Source organism: Natator depressus, chromosome 12 (assembly GCF_965152275.1).
Source record: "Natator depressus isolate rNatDep1 chromosome 12, rNatDep2.hap1, whole genome shotgun sequence".
Taxonomy (NCBI): domain Eukaryota; kingdom Metazoa; phylum Chordata; order Testudines; family Cheloniidae; genus Natator; species Natator depressus.
The window spans coordinates 7,110,143-7,129,334 of NC_134245.1; the positions used below are offsets into that span (position 1 = coordinate 7,110,143).

Consider the following 19,192-nt stretch of genomic DNA (forward strand, 5'->3'; position numbering starts at 1 on the left):
CTTTGTGCGCCTGTTTCCATTCTCCTCCAGGACTGTTTTCCAAGTTAAGATCCCCCCCTTTCCGACGCTCTCTGCTCTCCTACCCCCCACTCACCCTGGGGGACTTCTCATGGCCCCAACACCGCGCGGGGAAACGGGTGTGTAACTTGGGCCATTCCACCTCCCCTCTCTGTCGGGGCTGTGCCAGTCTTTTCCCACTTCCCTTCCCCCAGCTCTGTAACCAGCTGGGAGGAGGAGGAGGAGGAGGAGACTAAGTTCTCTTATGCCTCTCTCCTAGGTCACCACCACCACAGCAATCGGATCTGTTTGGGCTGGCTGTGCAGACCCTGGTTCCTCCACAATTCGGCTTCCCGGCCAGCTCGGTCCCGCTGCAAAGGGGGGCGCGATACTCTGAAAGGAGGTGAGTGACGCTTGGGCCCAGTGGGAGCCTTTCAGGGCTTATTGGGTCCCCCCCCCATGCCTCTTTGGGACAGGGACGGCTGCTTCCTATCTGTGGGTACAGTACTGAGGACAATAGCTTCTGATCCCGGCTGGGGCCTCTGGGTGACACCCGCACTAAAGCAGGCGGGTGCTGGAACCGTTTGTACAGTGCGGGTGCGGAGAGCCATTGAACCAAACTGTAAACCCTGGCTCTGATGGGAAGCCCTTCCAGCCAGGCGGGTCGGCGGGGCTGCCCCAGCGGATCAGCCGTTCGGCCCCCCCGGAAAAGTTTCCCGGGCAGCCCCTGCGCTGCCCTGCAGCCTGTTGCAGGCGCTCCATGCGGTGCAGGGGCGGGGAAGGGCAAACTGGGAACTCGTCCCGGCTGCAGAGTTAAGCAGAACTTTCCCGGGGCGGGCAGCAGCGTGGGGGGGGCAGGAAGGGACCTGGTTGCAGGCAGCCGGAGGGAGGCTTTCCCGAGGGGTGGGGCCGGGGGGCTGCTCCTGCCACTTCCGGACGACCCAGTTCGGTGGGGGGGGGGGGGGGAATCTGTTAGAGAGGTTAGAGAGAGCGGGGCCTGGGGAAAGGGGGGGGGTGCAGAGGAATTTGAAGCTCTCCCCGGGGGAGTCACCATGGTGATTTGAGGATTGGCGAGCCCGGCGGGCCAATGGGGAAAGGGCTGTGAGCGAACTGCGCGGAGGAGGGGCCCGGGCCAATGGGCGCAGCGCGGGGGCGGGCGGCGCGATGGGACGCGGGGGGGCTCCGGCTCCGGCTCCGATTGACGGGCAGCGCCGGGCTCGGAGAGGGGGCGCCCGGGCTCGATCTCGCACTCGCCCGGCGCAGCGGGGAGCTGGGGGGGGGCTGTGTGTGTCCACCGCCCCCTGCTGCTTGGGGCCCTTGGCTACGTGTTCACCAGCTGGGGGGGCGGCGGGGCGATGTGGTCTCCTTTGGGTCGTTGGGTTTAGCATGTGGGTTCTGGGTGGCGCCGCTGGCTTGTGCTATACCGGCCACGGGACTAGATCTGGGGGACCTAGGGTTGCCAGGCGGCCGGTTTTCCACCGAACGCCCCCTCGAAAAGGGACCCTGGCGGCTCCGGTCGGCACCGCTCCCTGGGCCATTAAAAGTCTGCTCGCTGCCCGCCCTAGTTCCCCGCGGCTCCCGGAAGTGGCTACCAGGTCCCTGTGGCCCCTCGGTGCATGGGCGGCCAGGGAGGCTCTGTGCGTTGCCCCCGCCCCGAGGGCTGGCTCCGCAGCTCCCATTGGCCGGGAACCGCGACCAATGGGAGCTGTGGGGGGTGGCGTCTGGGGGCGCAAGGGCAGCACCCAGCGCCTCCCTAGCCACCTAGGGGCTTCTGAGACCTGGGAGCTGCGGTAAGCGCTGCTGGGACCCTGCACCCCTGCCCCAGCCAGGAGGCCTCTCCTCCCCAAACCCCTCATCCCCGGCCCCACCCTGGAGCCCTCACCCCCACCGGAGCCCTCACCCGTGCCCCAACCCCCTGCTCCAGCCCAGTGAAAGTGAGTGAGGTGGGGGGGATGGAGTGAGTGCAGGGCGGGACCTCAGAGAAGGGGTGGGGCCTCGGGGCAGGGATGTTCCGTTTTGTGCAATTAGGATGTTGGCAACCCTAGGTGGACTCTTCTGGCCTTAACCCGAAAAAGATTTTTGAAGAACACAAACCGGCAGTTTTCCCCTCCCCGCCTCCTCAAAATGAACAAAGTGTTGGTCACTGTTGAAGGAAAAAGTTAAAATTCAACTAAACCCCTGAATATAGATCTTTTCAACTCCCGAAGAAAGAATGCGTGATTGTGTTTATACTCGTAATTTATACTTTAATGTTGGGGGAATACCCACCTCTGTCTGTTCCATCCACACAGTGTCACACTGTCTAGATGGTGGGGGGAGAGAGTGCCTCCATTTCCCCTTCTGGTAAAATGAGGATAATGATACTGACCTCCTCGGTAAAGCACTTTGAGATCTAGGGATGAAAACCACTGGTATAAGAGCTAGGCATTATTATGATAGATGAAAAAAGTAAATTGTAGGTGGAACAGGTAGCACTGCCTATAGTTAAGGTTGCCTGACACATTCCATTATAAGACCCTGTTTTCAGTCGCACAAATTTTTCCTCAACTTTAACCATTCAGGCTGAAATTTTCCATACCAGTTGCCTGCTTCGGACTGAATTTTTTTGGAAAGTTTCAGCAAAAAAATTTCAGCTGTTTCTGAGAGTGAGGTTAGAGAAAAATACATGATTAACTGATGGCTAAACAATTATTGCTTTCCTTGAGAAGCCCTAGCTCCTTCCATCCCCCACCCCCCATGTTTTATGCCAAGAACTTGAAATTTGGCAGGGCGAGGTCACCCTCATGCCAGGGATGTGCCTGTTGCTTTCCCTGTGAAAACTGGTCCAAATTTGGCCAAGTTATAAGCCTCTGAAAAATCTCAGTTCATGTACACCTAACGGAGACTTGGTAGTTTGGCAGCTAAATTCTCTGTGAATTCCATCTGCACTGAGCAGGCTCTAGCCCAGGGCCACTGGGGGTGAGCCATCAGTGGCAATCGTGGCACCATACTTGTGTGTTCTTTCAAAGCTCCCATTGCTAGCTCCCAGACAATGGAGAGGAGAAAGAGGAAGCTGCCTGGCTGGAATGCAGAGACACAAAGAGAGACGAAGGGGGGTGAGGGTAGGGAGAAGTGGGGGGAAGAGGCATACTGTGGTAGGGAGGGAGCAAGCAGAGGGGTTGTGGGGGTGGCTAGAGTAAGGGGGCAGAGATGGGTGGGTGGGGTATATGCTATGGGATGGCGCAAGAACGTGGGACTAGGAAAGAAAGGTCTATAACCACTAGAGAACATTTCCCTCCAGAACCTGGAACTGAACCCTGGATTCCGAGGCTCACCATTCCTCTTCTATCAGCAAATAGCTGTGACACCCGGTGGCAAAAGCTGTGATTTTTCTCATCGCCCCTGCCCCCCTCCCCCAAGCAGCTGGTCCACTTAGAGAATAACAGCCTACTACTGCTACTGGTTCAAGTGGTAGCAGGCTGTGCTGTGGCTCTCAAGGTGTGACTCCTGCTGATAGTTCCACGTGAGGGAATTTGCTTTTTCAGTTTGCTTTTTTTTTTTTTTAAACCTAGGAAATTACATGCACAAAACTACATTAACAGAATGTTAAGGTTGCAACGTCCAGCTAATTAATTAAGAAATTAAGAATTCTGTCTTTAGTGCAGGGTATGGATGGTGTGCACTAAACAGGTCCTGCGGCCACTCTTAGAAGGACGATAAAAAGGAATATTGAATAGCTACCCCTGCAGTGAGCATCGTCCATTCTGGGCACTAAATGAGGCAGAGGTACTGTCGAAGAGTAGCATGAGATCCCGTAATTCAAAGCTGTAGCCTGATGCATGCACACAAGGCTCTGGGCAGCCTTAATTCTGTCATTTCCTAACTTTTGAGTGCTTGACTTTGCGACATGAATGTTCTTTTTGTATTGGGTTTAGTAGGTACTAGACATACTGGGATTAAATGGGAAGTTGAGCACGAGAGAACGTGTGTAAAGAATTTCTCATAAGAGTGAGATTCTGTGCTGCCCCGCCAAGAAGCACAGCAAAGAACTGACAGCCCAGTGAGAGAGGGGGCTAAGGTATCATTAACCCACCTTTGTACCATCCCAATTCTGGGCTACTTCAGGGGTTGAAAAGGGCCCCGGTTCAACTTCCCCTGGAATCTCTTCTGCATGTCTTTCACAAAGTACTCCTGGGGGAATTCTGCATCACTGCGGTTCTGCAGAATTCAAGGCCCTTGCAGATTTCTTTGATTCCCTGCAGAAAAATGACTTCTGATGGGGAAGCAAAGGGAAGCTGCAAGAGCGGTCATGCACCCCCTCCCCGGCAGTGCAGGCAGGTTGGTTTGGGCACCCAGAGCAACCAGTAGAGACCACCTGAGGGTGGGGGTGGAGGGCTGGCGAGTCATGCATGTGACAGAGGAGAGAGCCTCTGTCCCTCTCGCTTGCTATTGTGGCCCGCTTGGCGTGGAGGGGCAGGACTTTGGGGTGTTTCTGAGGAAGCAGGTGTGGGGCTGGCTCTGTTCCCTCAGGCAGAGCAGAATATTGTAACAGCCTGCCTGATGAGTGAATTGTTCCCATTGTTCTTGGTGAATTCCCCCAGGAGTATAAAACAGGTGTAAAACATTTTAAGGCTCCTTACATTGCCAGACTGGTATAAAGGAAAGTATGGCCTTATAAAGCTTATGGTGCTTTAGTGATTAGAACTGGTCTACATTTTTGGACTGAAAAAAATTCCTGTCAAAATTGCTCCGTGAACTGTTTGCCACCGACCTTTCCGAAGGTGGTCTGTAGCCAATATAAATTGTGAGTTTGAGTCCCCAGCCCTCACTTGCCTCTCAGTTGCCTATGATGCAACACAGCAGATGGCTGCATATATTTGACTATTAACTAGAAGTAAAGGGTCAATACTAGCTTCATTACTATTGGACAAAGGGGGTCGGTGATTTCCTCCAGTGCCCCCCACTCCCATTCTCCATCCATTATATTGTAGTTTAAATAAATTACTAAAATAATTTAAACCAACTTGATGATATTGCATTATTTTGACAAAAAATACAGAATTTTAAAATATGGTGTGCAGAATTTTAAACTTTTTGGTGCAGAATTCCCCCAGGAGTAACAAGGGGCTTGCAGGGGGTCCTTGGAAGACCGCTTGACAGGTAACTTCCACAGTGGGAGAATCCTCCCCCTGTGCATTCAGCAGCCTTTTAGCCCACTTAAGCCCTTACATGTGGCATACAGAGTTCGGAGCACGGCTGAGGATTTTGCCCTATGTCTGTCCCATCTCTGCCGCGCTTTCTGTCGGCATATTTCTATCACCATGTTAAATTCATCTAATCTATTTTTAGAGATGAGCTCAAACCAACACAGCACCCCCTGAAGATTAGGAAAATTTGGATCTTAACACTGAAAATGAGCCCCTAGATAATTTCCTCTTTGGGTCTCGTGCCACATCTTCCTCTTGTCTTGGAAAGCACCCAGCAAATTGTGCGTTTTACTGCAATATGAATGATAAATGCTCCTGCTTGCAACGTCTAGTACAGTGTGGAAAAACCTCTCATAAGCTCCTTATTTAATTAGAAAAGAAGAACGAAAGAAGGAAAGGGAAACATCTGGAAACATGTCGGGTTTATAGCATCCTGAGTGGGCACAGAGGCAGGAAGTCAGAGCCAAGAATGGGCTCCATTTGGCAGTGAGTTGCACGGTATGCACCGGTGTTTGGGAGCCAGGGAGGTTGCTCAGAACGGCTCCAAGCTAGTCTTGGGGTTGCCAGGTGTGTGTCGTGCTCTGCACTCCATGCAAATCCCCGTGTGCGGAAACATGCGGAGTAGGCCTGTGAAATGCACTCTCTGGGGGACCTGGGAGCCAGCCCTAGACATGTCCGCTCCTAAGCGGAGGGAATGGCATTAAACTTGAGAGCCAGGTGGCTCTGCCAGCTCTTTTCTGTTTGCAAGCTACAGTGGTTGGTCTTTATCGATTTGCTGCAGGTAGTGGAAAAGGCTCCTTATTGAGTTTGTATTTTCCAGCCCCGGTTTGTCTAGCGGGGGGTTGCTAGTAGAATTTGGTGCTTGGGCATAATGCTGGCCAGAACGAGACGTATTGTAGGAAGGCTGACCGTGAGCTTCCTCTAGGCACCGCTACCAGCGCTCCTCAGATCTGACTGCAGCGCTCTCTACGTTACTAGGCTTTGAATCCTAGCCGGTTTTGCCAATGAACCTGAATCCAGACCCACAGCACCCCCAGCTATTCAAGGCCTTGATCCCCTTACTGCTCTGCCAGTGCACTTCAGCTCTGACCTGCAGCATGCTCTGCATTACTCGGCTTGGAATATGTATATACATTAGCTGTTACCACTCAAGAAAGAGCTTGGAGTCATTGTGGAGTGTTCTCTGAGTGGATGTTTTCAATGTGCAGCGGCCGTCAAAAAAGCCAACAGAATGTTGGGAATCATTAAGAAAGGGACAGATGATAAGACAGAAAATATCCTATTGTCTCTATATATAAATCCATAGTACGGCCACATCTTAAATACTGCGTGCAGATGTGGTTGCCCCGTCTCAAAAAAGATACACTGGAATTGGAAAAGGTTCAGAAAAGGGCAACAAAAACGCTGAGGGGTATGGAACAGCTGCCATATGAGGAGGGTTTAATAAGACTGGGACTTTTCAGCTTGGAAAAGATACGACTAAGGGGAGATGATAGAGGTCTATAAAATCGTGACTGGTGTGGAGAAGGTAAATAAGGAAGTGTTATTTACTCCTTCTCATAACATCAGAACTAGGGGTCACTAAATGAAATGAATAGGCAGCAGGCTTAAAACAAAAGGAAGTATTTCTTCACACAAGGCACAGTCAACCTCGGCTATTCAAGGTCTTGATCCTCACACCGCTCTGCCAATGCACTGCCGCTCTGATCTGCATTACCAGTCTTTGATTCCTGTACCGCTCTGCCAGTGCACCTGAATTGTGACTTGCAGCCCTTCTCTCCCCCACTATTCTAGTCCTAGAGCCCCATACAGCTCTTCTGATGCACCTTTGCTCTGGCCTGCATTGCCCCTGCTGTGGCAGCTCTCACATAGCTCTGTCAATGCACTCGGTCCTGACCTAAAGCACCGTTTTCCAGGCCAATCACAGTTCTGCCAATTAACCTCAGCTCTGACCCACACCACCTCCTCCTGTTCCAATCTGGGACTGGCCTCACATAGGGTTGTATTTTGCCCTTATAGAGAGTTTACTTCTTTGAAGCACTATGCAGAGAGTAACCAGCTAATTGCCACAGTAGATCTGGGAAGTATTATCCCCCCATTTTACAGATGGGCAAACTGAGGGGCCTGGAGGTAAAGTGACTTGCCAAAGGTGACATAGGGAGTGATGCCAGAGCTGGGTTTGGAGCTCTCGGGTACATGGAGTTATCTCATGGTTCCATGCTGCAACTACTAAACGCTATCAGCCTCTTATGGCCAACCCTGCTCTGAGTGAAGGAGAGTTTGTGATGTGAACAGATGGGGGCTGGGCTGGACTGAGCCCTAACAAACTCCATCCACTTGCATCTCTTATGGATGTCCCTGAGCTTCCATGACATTTAGGGGTGTTAGGACTAGAACCAAGATCCAACGTAGGATCTCCGTACAGCTGTCCAGAGGTGGCAGGCTAGTGCACCAACCCAATATACCAAATCATCTAATTTCATGCTGCAGGAAGTAAACTAATGCCCTGGGCCAGAGAGTCCTGAAGGAAAATTTCCTCCTGGGTTCAGCATTGCACAATTGGTTGGGTGCGTTATGATGTAGGATGTTTTCTCAGCTTTCTCTTCTTAACTCTAGCCCTTCTCCCAGCCCCTGCTGGAGGCAGGGTACAAGACTGTGTGGACCAGTGGTCTGACTTGGTACCCCCAGTCCTACGGTACCAGCCCTTCATTCACACAGAACAGTGGCTGAGATGTCTGGGAGCAGTCTCCCAACTCCTCAGTGAGGATCCTCCATTGACCCCTCATGTGCCATATGCCTGGAGACCCAGTACCAATCCTGATTTCTCTCCTGTGGGGGTGGGGTTGTCCTAACGGGGTGTGCCTGTTTCCTTTCAGTAACCCGACTAGGATCCTGCTCTTCTTCATTCTTTGCCCCTGCAGACATAAGGATTCAGGAAACAAAGGGTTAATGACCTTGGACACTGACAGAACCTGAGGCTGTAAATGGAGCTGGATGCGGATGATTCTTGCTCACGTGCACGGAACTAAACTGATCAGCGGGGACTAGACATACTGAATAGCCCCTTACGCCACAGGTTGCCCCATTGAAACCAATGGGACCCCTTACATGAGTAAGTGCTCGCCAATGTGAGCAAGGGCTCCACAGACTGGCCCCGGCTATGCAGCCAGACGGGAATTCTCCCCTCCTTGGGCTGAGTGGCAGAACCCGTATTGGAGAGACCGGCTGGGGCACTGGGCAGGGTGGACCAGCATTCTGCAGGGTTGCAGAGAATCCTTTCTCACATGCCTACCTAGTGTGTCTTGCTCAGGGTAAACCAGCCATCCGAGGGGGGGTCGGGAAGGAATTTTTTCCCAGCTCAGATTGGCAGGGACCGTGGGGGGTGGAGTCACCTTCCTCTGCGGCATGGGGCACGATTCTCCTGCTGGGATCATCCGGGCATAGCTGACTTAATCAATCCCCTGCTGACGCAGGGGCCTTGGGTATTGCTGGCACCTTGGTCCCGCCTGCTCTCTGCTTGTGGCCCACTGCAGTTTAGTCTCCTGAGGTCTGAAATGCTTTCGTCTAACCAAAGTCCTTGGGCTCAGTGTGGGGGTGTCTGGGTGAAACTCAATGGCCTGTGATGTGCAGGTCAGACTAGGTGATTCCTTCTGGCCTTAAACTCTATGCAACGCTGTGTGTCCTTCAGGCCCGTCGCCAGCCATTCCGGGCCCCGGGACCAGGGTTGTTCTTTGGGGGTGGGGTGGGGTCCAGGGCGGAAGTGACGAATCAGTTACTTCTGGGACAGACCCATCACTTCCGGGACCAACCCCGCTGGCCAATCGCACCGGCCCAGGGGTCCCCCAAAGCGTGGGGCCCAGAACGGTCGCACGCGCCTAGGAGCCCTGCGGCCTGCCCAGGTGATTTAAAAGGGCCCGGGGCTCCCGGCTGCTCTGGGCCCTTTTAAATCGCCTAGGCCCCTGGGCACTTGCCCCCTTTGCCCACCCCATCGGCAGGCCTGGTCTCCTTCTGCAGGGTGGAGCAGGGCCCTCTAGCAGGTGCAGGCTGGTGTATATTGGGGGATGAGCATAGCTAGATCTCAATGCCCTATCCCCTCGTCTGGCATTCGTATGGAGGACTGAGACCTGTAGCTGGCTGCTGTGTCCATCTGCTTCTGGGCTGCCCCGTGCAGTTAAGCAGCTTTAAGTGATTAGGGACTGTGACAGCTGTGGGCTGACTGTCCTCGGGACCCTGTACTTATCCAATTAAGACTCTCCAGCACCCTCCCATTGAGGTTTCCTGAAGCGGTTTACCAGCTTAGCAGAGCCACCGGCCACAGTGCTGTGGTCACAGGTTCTTGGACTGAGAAATCCGTTCAGCTCCTGGGGCAGCAGGCATCCGCCCTGAAGTGGCACTGTCAGGCTCTGAAGCAAGGCTTTGGTGCAGCAGGGCAGACTGTGCAGAACGGGCAAAGACAGCAGGGGGTGGAGGCATCGAAGGGGTCGGCGCTGTCGGAGCGTTCTTGCAGGGGTCGCTGCCCATGGCAGGTGACCGGTCTTCTGGCTCAGCTCTGGGATGGCAGAGCCAGTGTGCACGGCTTTTCTATTTTGGTATTCTTCCCCCTGTGCTGCAAAAGTAGTCCCTCAAAATGGGGACAAAAATACGGTGTTAAAGTGCTTTCTTTACTTTGCCCTTGTGCTTTTGGGTCAGGCACTCTACCCACAGTGGCAAGCTCTGCCCGTGATACCAGCGTAGCTGGATGTTTCTGCAGCATTGGCAGGGAGATCGGTTAGAGCAGTGGTTCTCAAACTAGGGCCTCCGCTTGTGCAGGGAAAGCCCGTGGCGGGCCAGGCCGGTTTGTTTATCTGCCACGTCCGCGGGTTCGGCTGATCATGGCTCCCACTGGCTGCGGTTCGCCGCTCCAGGCCAATGGGGGCTGCGGGAAGGGCGGCCAGCACATCCCTCGGCCCGCACCACTTCCCGCAGCCCCCATTGGCCTGGAGCGGCGAACCGCGGCCAGGGGGAGCCGCGATCGGCCAAACCCGTGGACGCGGCAGGTAAACAAACCGGCCCGGCCCACCAGGGGCTTTTCCTGAGCAAGTGCCGGACCGGCTTTGAGAACCACTGGGTTAGAGAACTGATGGTTAGTTTGTGCTGGAACGGTTTCAGGGATACACCTCAATGGGCCAATGGCACCTCTCAGAGCTGTTGTTTCACGCTGCCTGTCTGCAGACTCAGTCAAACGGTGCTCAATCAGGCCACAGTTGGAAGCTTTCCTCTGTGTCCATAAAAGCTAGGAATGTGATAATGCTTTTTAAAGAACGAACATGCCAGTTCTGCAGAAAGTGGTGGGGCCCACAGGGCCGTGCTGGTGGGAGTAAGCACTGCGTGCCAGCTCTGTCTCCACTCTGCTTCCGCTCCGTTCAGAAGAGGGCTCTCGCACGCCTGCAGGGCGAGAGGAAAAGGAATGGGATCTCCCTCTTCCTGAGGTTTGCGTTCACAGGGGAAAGTGGAGGATCAGGCCAGGGGTGCCATCCCACTCTTGTACTGTCTCTGTATCTAACCCATCACTTCTCTTCTGCATGGGGGATGCTGGCTGGCTACAGCAGGCCACGCTTCAGGAAGACAAACCAGACCAAAGGATTCATTCTTCATGTCCATTGGGCCTTGAGCTTCCTCCATCTCCCCAGTCCACCAGGGAGCCAGATTCTCAGCTAGTTTAAAGCTTTTTGAGTCTGTGAAGCTACACAGCTCCTATGCCAGCTGAGCACTTTGCTCTGTGATCTAAGTGCAGAGGATGGGACAAGCTTCCTGCTCTGTAGCTCGGAAGTTGTCTTTGGCGATCAGCTTTTGGGAGTGACAGGCAGCACCTGTGTGCGCGCTGGGGAATCACAGAATCTCAGGGTTGGAAGGGACCTCAGGAGGTCATCTAGTCCAACCCTCTGCTCAAAGCAGGGCCAATCCCCAATTTTTGCCCCAGATCCCTAAATGGCCCCGGCAAGGATTGAACTTACACCCCTGGGGTTAGCAGGCTAATGCTCAAACCACTGAGCTATCCCTCCCCCCAAGCTGTGCTGGGTTGGGGAAAGAGTGTAAAGAGGGCTTTATAGCGGGGAGGAAGGAGAGAGCAACAGCAGACCTCTGTTCTCTCCTCTTCCCTTCCCTCTGGGAGGGAGCGGTGGGGGGCTTGTGTTGTGTTGTGGCACTTGGCTGAAGCAATGTGGAAATGTCAGAAGAGCCCAGTGGAAAATTGGCACAACCCCCTTTCCCTCCCAGGCCAGGCGCCCCCCTCCTCCATGTCTGCATGCTGTCTGGCTGCTCGTGGCAATGTCCTTTCATGTGGGCAAAACTACTTGGAAATGGGCAGATCTGCAACTAATTAGTGTGAATTGCGGGTAGCTCGCTTCCCCCTCCGCGCAGGGATGGAGCCCAGAGCCAGGAGGAAGAGCCAGAGCCAGCCAGACTGCCCGCCCTCCTCCCCCCCAGCCCCACTCCGGCTTTAGTGATGGGATTAACGGCTCTAGTGGAAACATTGGGAGAGCGCCCTTGCCTCTGCCCCAAGTCGAGTATCAAGGAGGAAACTATGTTGTGGTTTTGGGCTTTGATCCACTGCAGAACCATTCCAAGAGAGGCTTCCAATGGGCTTCCTCCCCCCCCCCCCCAATTCATCCCCTTGTATACACACATGCGTGCCCCACACACACACATCTTCTGCCTCTCTCCCCTCCCTTCTCTCCCCAGGCTTGTACTTTGGCACTGCAGTGCAACAGAGAAGCTGCCCCATTCCAGGGCTTTCCATCTCATCCCTTTGTGTTTTTTTCCACAACCATGAGAGCTAGAACCTTTCTCTCTTTTATAAATAGAAACTGAGATTCCCAAGGACTCCAGAAGCTGGGGCTTTAAAAATTAGCTCTCCGAGAGTTGGCAACAGCAATGTGTCCTGCCAGGGGATGTTGTGAATTATTGCTATTTATTATGGTCGTGCCTGTAGGCTTCAAGCAGGGATCCAGGCCCTGTGGAACTAGGCCCTTTCCCAACATATAATGAAGCGACAGTCCCTGCCCCAAAGAGCTTCCAATCTAAACAGGCCCTGACTATACAGTAAGTGCACCGTCGGTGTTAATTTCCAGCTGTGAAGTGAAGCTTGCAGGTGTTAGAACATCTGGCTTGCTCTCTGTTGTGGGAATCCCAGCTCCTCTGATGGTCCTGCTAATCTTTGCTGTAACCTCTCTAGTGGCTTCAGCTTGTTCCAACATGCCCATCTCTTTTTCTTGTCCACCAAGCCAAAAAGTGGTTCACCACCTACTGTACGGCACCGGCAGATTTCCCAGAGAGAGTCGCTTTCTTCCAGCACGGAACAAGGAGCTCTGTTAGAATCAGGAAAATTGTGTTGGGGAGATATTCAGTGGCCCCAATGGAATGTAGGTGCCTAATGCCCATTGACTTTCAATAGGAATAAGGTGCCTAACTACCTTTGGAAATCTTTCCCATTATCCTTAAAACTCCGCTGTCTCCCAGTCTCGGTTTCACCGCAGAGCTTCTACCTCGAACCTTCTCCAGCTCCCTCTCCAGCCTGGCTTCCTCCTGGAGTACTTGTCTGCTCCCCTCCGCCATGCAACGCATGCTCACTTACATGCCCTCATGAGACAGGTTGCGTTGTCTCGGGGGGATTCACAAGACCTGGGTTCTTTCCCTGACCCTGCCACTGACTCTCTGCCTCACCCTGGGCCTGTTTTTTTGCCTTTCTGTGCCTCAGTTTCCCCCACTGTACAATTAGGATAATATGCCATAGACACACGCATGTTCCTCCTGCGCCCTCCATTGTTTGACTACAGTCCTAAGCATTAATCTACAGCAGACGCTCATCCCTTCATAGGGCATTACCGCAAACTCCCATCTGCTGCTGGCATGTCGGATTTAGTTAGCGAGCTGAATGTTTGCGCTGACGCAGGGCAGGAAACGGGATGTTTGATTTAAACCCCGTGTCCTCTCCCTGCACAAGCTGCACGGTATCTTCACGTCACCCTCGGCTGTCATTTCCCCCCTTCTATGCCTCTATTTCCTCCCCGTTACGATAGGGATCATAATGCCCAATGCATCAGCGGGTGGGGAAACTTGGTTCCTTATCGTCTGTAATGGGCTTTGCGCTCCTCAGGGTGCGATGGGGCTGTACATGTTTCCGAGATCATTATTTCCCGCTCCGTCATCAATCACAGAGCAGGCCCCAGGAGACCGAACTCCTGGGTTCTCTTCCTAGTTTGGGGGATGTGTGAGGCTCTTGGCCTACATTCTGTGAGATGCACGCAGACGCTGCAGTGACAGGTGCCATATGTGATCAAAGCTCCTGGCTCTGCCACTCACCTGCTGTGTTGTCCAGGGCAAATCATCCTCACCCTCTGCTTCCCTAGCTGTAGAATAGGGATAAAGATGCAGCGTCAGCTTGTGTGAGCTACCTGGGCAACACCAAGGATGATGGGGCAATCCAGAGATCCGATAATTAGGAAGCACTAGGCAGATAATCTCCCTAGACCTTGTGGGGCTTGGTGACCTTAGCTGTCCCGCAGGGGATGTGCAAAGCGCTTTGAGATCCTTGAATGAAAAGGCGAGAGCCAGGCAATGTACTTGTTATAAATAAGGAAAAGCCTTATCCTTGTGCCCCTGCCTTTGGGCTTTCATCCCGTTCTCCCACTGAAGGCAGAAGCCCCATTGATCTCAGGGGGAGCAGGACAGGACCTTGGGGGAGAAGCTGAGCAGAGAACCCCCAAGCTCATTGCACAAGTCATACGTGAGGGCATAGAGTTAGTTTTGGGACGGTTGCTGTGGGAGTGGCCAGATGCCTGGCTTTAATGGGGTGGGGAGAGTGGGGGTCAGAGGTTGGGAGAGTTTATCTGGGTTTGTTCTTTGGACAAAGGCAGACAGTGCTGTGACAGCTGTTCCGGAGAGCTGGGGAGAGGGAGGAGTTAATGAATTAATTAGTAACTTACTGAAGCGTTTGAAGTGGGTGAGAAGGGGAGAGGGTGTAGGCTGGAGCAGAGCTCCTGCAGGTAAGGTGCGGGTTCCTCTCCCTGGGCGAGGCACTGCGGCCAGCATTTGGGGTGTCCTGCGGGTGGTGTCTAACCCCTCAAACAGCTCGCCAGCCCCTGGCCCGGGACTGGGACCGGCTCTGCGGTGCGGGCACAGCCAGGTGCTCGGTGCGCCTGGCCGCTGGGCTGGCAGGGGAGTGCGGCCCACTCTGCCTAGGGATGACAGAGATCAGAGGGCCTGCCAGGGGCAGCGAGGGAGGGAGGTGGAGACGGATGAACCTTTGGCGGTTCTGAGCGTCACTGTGTAACCGCCAGCTAGAGCAGCTTGGGGCATGTCAGCAATAGCCTGGTTTGTAAACGCTTTGGTGAGGGATCCACACTGGAGCACCAGTATCCAGCTGCTGCGAGCAGGCGTATCCATCCCCTGGGCCGCTAGTGGCAGGATTCGCACTCAGCCCCCGAGTCTGGATCTAGCGTCTGGATCCGTGTGCCCAACATCTGAGCGTAGAAGATCCACTCATGCCAGAAGTCGCTCTCCCAGCCTCTGAACCCACAGGCTAGTAAGCCCAGATTGGCTCCCCTCGACATTCCCTGCGTGAGTGCCCTGGCGAGCCACGTTCCCTGCTCTGGGGAGATCCCTGGCTTTGATGTTCCTCGGGCACATTCCTGTTAGGGAGAATATGGCTTCATTTTTTACTGCAATTCCCTCCGCAGCCCTCCACTCTCTGAATGAGGCCTATTCACCCTCCGGCTGCCCCTTCCTTGCTGTATTACCTCTAGTGATTTATGCCCTCAGACTTAACAAGTGCACCCTTCCCTAGCAGCCCCTCCCATGGCATCCTGGGGGCGGTGGAAGACAGGGAGGGGGAGAGAGGGAGTGGCGGGCAGGGTGAAAGCCACATAGAAGAGCCTGGTTCAGCTGAAATCTGTAAAAGAACTTTATGGCCAAGGCGTGAGCAAAGAGATGGTGAAAGTAGAAGGGGGCGGGGAAGGGGGCTCAGATGCCATGGTGATGGGGCAGTATGCAGAATAGAAGGGGGCGAGAGAGGGGAATAGAGGGGAAGAGCAAACTGGGGAGAAAGGGAGCGAGGTAAAGGAAAGAAGATGCTGGGGAAAGCCGATGGTCGTTAGTCATCTGGCGCCGGAACTGGATGCTGCAGGTAAGGGAGCACAGACATACAGCACAGACCATCGGCATCGACCCTCAGGTGGTGTGAACCTGTTGACTTCGCTTCCCTTTGTAGACTTCACTGGGGCCAATCCAATTTACACTGGCTGAGGATCTGGCCTGTTCCTGCTGGCCTTGGGATGGAGGCACGAAGTCGAGCATGGGAGAAGGAGATGCTGGGAGCAGCGAGGAGAGGGGCGCGGCTGGGGCGTAGGGTGTGGGAGGTGACAAAGGGGGACCTGAGAGAAGAGCCCTGAAGCCTTTCCAAGGCGCAGGAAGAGGAAGGGAAGCCAGTGCAGAGATTCCCCGGGCTGACCTGGGGAAAGCGGATCTGGTCAGCCGTGGTTTGGACAGATCGCCGGGAGCCAGGGCGGGCGGAGAGGAAGAAGCGGTGGTGCTGGAGGTGAGGTGCTGCCAGGGCATGGAGACAAGTTGTGGAGGTGGGGCTAGCAAAGGAGTGAGTTAGTGTCGAGGGAAATGCCATGGACGCCCATTGCAGTCAATGGCAAGATTCCCACCGACGCCCTGGGGGCCAGGATTTGGCCCAGAAGATGCTGTAGGACAAGCTGAGGGCATGTGCACAGCCAGCCTCCTGTGACCAGAGGGACCCTGGCGGATGGAGCCGGGCTGCGATGCTCTGACTCTGCCTGTCCTCATGTTGCTGCAGCAATGGCCCGGTGGCCTGTGCCGCGAGCTACGGGGAGGGGTGAGGAGCCAGGGACTCTGCAGCAAACTCCAGCGTGTTGGTCTCCGGGCCTGGCTGTAAACGCGAAGCAAGATTCCTGAGGGCAGCGGGAAGCAGCTGTGGTTTTCTCAGCCCGGGGAAGTAGGGGTGAGGAGCCAGTGGAAGTGGCTTCAAGGATCAGAGAGGGGTCATGTGCCCGGAGCTGCAGCCAAGTTCGGTGGCGATTGTCTCTGGCTGGCTAGGAGCCTGGAACGGTTCCTTGCTTCTGTCTGGCACCTGGAGACTAGGCCCCGGTCATGTGCTCTGCCTGGGGATGTGCCTTGAAGCCACTCGAACTAGCGCAGAGCGCCGCTGCCCACGTGGGAAGCACTGTCCTGCTTCAAGCACGTAGACCAGTGCTCTGTGACCTGCTCTGGCTGTTGGCTTCTGGGTGGCTTCAAGATGTTGGCTCCGACCTGTAGAGCGCTGAGAGGCTTAGGTCTCCCTGCTTGAGAGGCTGCCCGTTACCCCAGCAAGCTGAGATCAGCTGGGGTGCCGACACTAGGATTCTCCATGAAGACCCCTTCCCTTTGGAACGCTCTCCCCTCCCCTGCTTCCAGTCTGGAAGAGCCCGGTCCTGGTGGCCTGGAGGGTCTTTGGGTCACAAAGTGCTGTCCAGGGAGGGCAAGGAGCTTCCTGTGCTCCCGTCAGCTGCCCTTACGGTGTGTGGGGTTGCTGCTGGATTTCCTCAATGGCATGTGTAACTGGCGGCTGGGGGGGGGCTTGGAATATAAGGGAGGCTGCCCTGGGGGTTTGAGAGAGCTACATAAATACTACATCTCTCTCAGTGCCCAGGGCGGGTGAGCCTGGATCCCTCCCCTCGCCTGAATGGCACAGAAGCTTGCTCCTGGCTCTTCTCAGCCAGGGGGATGGTTGTGCTGGACTGGGGCCTAGAGGGGCAGCGGTGGTGGTTACGGGAAGAGCAGAGAGCGTGTGGCCCCGGGGGCTCTGAGGACTCTGCTCCCTATAAAGGGTGGGCCAGGGCTGGGGTGCTGTGGAGATGGAGTGCTCCGGCCTAAGGGCACTGTGGTGGGGGGCAGCGCTTGGCATTGCTGAACAGTGACTTCCTTGGGGTCCCATCCTGTGCTGTTCGGCTGGCACATTGGGGCGGGGGCCATAGTAAAGGGATCAAATATGGCTAATGGGTGGCATCCTCAGGGCTTGGCCAAGGGCTCAGCGGGATGGGTGGCCATCCCACATGGCCCACACATCTTGGGGTTTGCTGGGGAGTCGCACAGAGTGGAGAACTGGGCGTGAGGAGCAGCATGAGGGTGCACTCGTTGCAGGAAGGGCAGGTTTGCGCAACTGCTGTGCCCCCCATGAGGAATCTGGGTGGGGGCAGCGCACTGTGATGGAGCCATGAGGAGAGACCCAAGTTCTCTGGAGCAGGCTGCTGGGTTTTCCCATGGCATCCCCAGCTTTTCAGTGGGTGAGCTGGGTGGAGCGGTCCCGGTGAAGGGCACTTATTGGCTGGGGATAAGGAGGCCGAGCAGGGGTGAGGCCCATTGACTGTTGTAGTGGGAATTAGTATCCTTGTTTCCCTTCATAGTGGGCTCACAAAGCCACCACGATCCCCATCACTTACCCCTAGGTTTGCAGTGCAGAAATGGCCCCCTCGGGCGGGTGAGGATGCCCTGCACGAGAGCAGTCGCTCAGCACACAGGTGGCTTCTCCACAGGCAGACCCCAGCCTCCCCATCGCAGCAGGACACCCCCTAAGGAGACACCCTTCCACAACTCTCCGGTGGGCACAAACCTGTGATCACGCTCCGGTGACCTTCCTGCTGCACCGGCGCGTTGCAAAGGGATCGTGGCACCCTGCGCCGTCGCTGGATGGCCCTGGGGTGGGACGGTTTATGGCCTCTGGGCCCTTTGAAGCCATGAGCTTTTCAACTTACACCTGGGCAGCCACCCGAGATGGGGAGCAGGAGCCGCGATACGACATCTTGGTAAAGGGGTGCAGGCCTACGCCAGAGCGACTGCGGTGCAGCATCAGTGCTGGGAGCGAGCCCAAGTCCTGCTGTGGGACGGGGGTTGGCGCGAAGAGCTCCTGTCCCTGCGGTGCCAGCACTACTCCGGGGCACGGTACAATGCCACCCCCAGGGAAAAGGGGGCTGCTTTCATCCGTGGCCTGGTTACAGTGAAACAGAGCAATGCCAGACGTCGGCTGGGGTGGGCTGGGAGAGGTGAAGAGGGAGGGAAGGCGAGAGAGTTCATGATCAGCGCCCTGGCTGAGCCCCACCGTCCCCTGCCCTGCCTCACTCATGCATGTTGAACTGCGTCCCCCCACACCAGGTCAGGGGAGATTCCGGCATTTGGCTGGAGTGATGCTTCCAAACTGGCCGTGAATCCAGCCTCCCTCCCCCATTCCCATTTCCAAAGGCCCCTCCGTTCGCTGTGGTTAGCCTGTCCCCCTTCCCCATCACACGTGCATACACGCACCGGTCCTGGGGCCCAGCCACAGAGAGAGAGAGAAGCACAGGTCTCTGCTTGGCGAGGGCCCCCTGTAGCAATCCACTTTCCAGCATGTTAGCTAGGCTTTCGCCCCCAGATGGGCTAGGCTACCCAACCCTCCAGAGACACATCACGGCCAACCAGCTGCAGCCCACCTTGCCTTAAAGAGCAAGGTCTCTGTCCCTGCCTCACCCCTGCCAGCAGAGATGCTGTACGGCTGCCTCTAATGACAGGCTTGCTAGACCCAAATTGCACCTTGGCGTTGCCAATTCCTCCTGTATATGTGTGCTTCTCTCGCTTGCTCTATTTATATCCGTCTGCCTTCGCTCGCCCAGCCCGCTGTGTGTGCGCGCGCGCGTGCGCTGAGAATTCTTCGCCAAAGTGCTCCTTTCCCTGCGCCCCCTGGAGCTCGATCCAGCTCCCGGCCTGGGCCCCCAGTCCTGGCTGCACAGTGGAATGCAGTACGACTCCACTGGAACACACGTGCCGCTGGAAGCTCTGCGAAGGCGTTTCTAAGAAACATTTGCAGCTCGGTGGCCAAGCTCTGGCAGATGGGTGCAAACTGTGAGATTCCAGCTAGGGTCAGAAAAGGGACTGTGCAGAAAAGACACCTCTTTACGCAGCAGCTTAACAAGAAGGAGGCCAAGAGGCGACTTGGTGGT

General features: G+C 55.3%; 1 protein-coding gene across 1 annotated transcript in view; it reads left to right on the plus strand.

Moving 5' to 3' along the window:
* The first annotated feature begins 255 nt into the window (after positions 1–255).
* The window catches only part of CCDC102A (coiled-coil domain containing 102A), a 50,092-nt gene continuing 31,155 nt past the window's right edge, over positions 256–19,192 (plus strand). The window contains exon 1 of the mRNA XM_074968503.1: positions 256–400. The gene's annotated coding sequence lies outside the window, so the exon portion shown is untranslated. The remainder of the gene's footprint in view (positions 401–19,192) is intronic.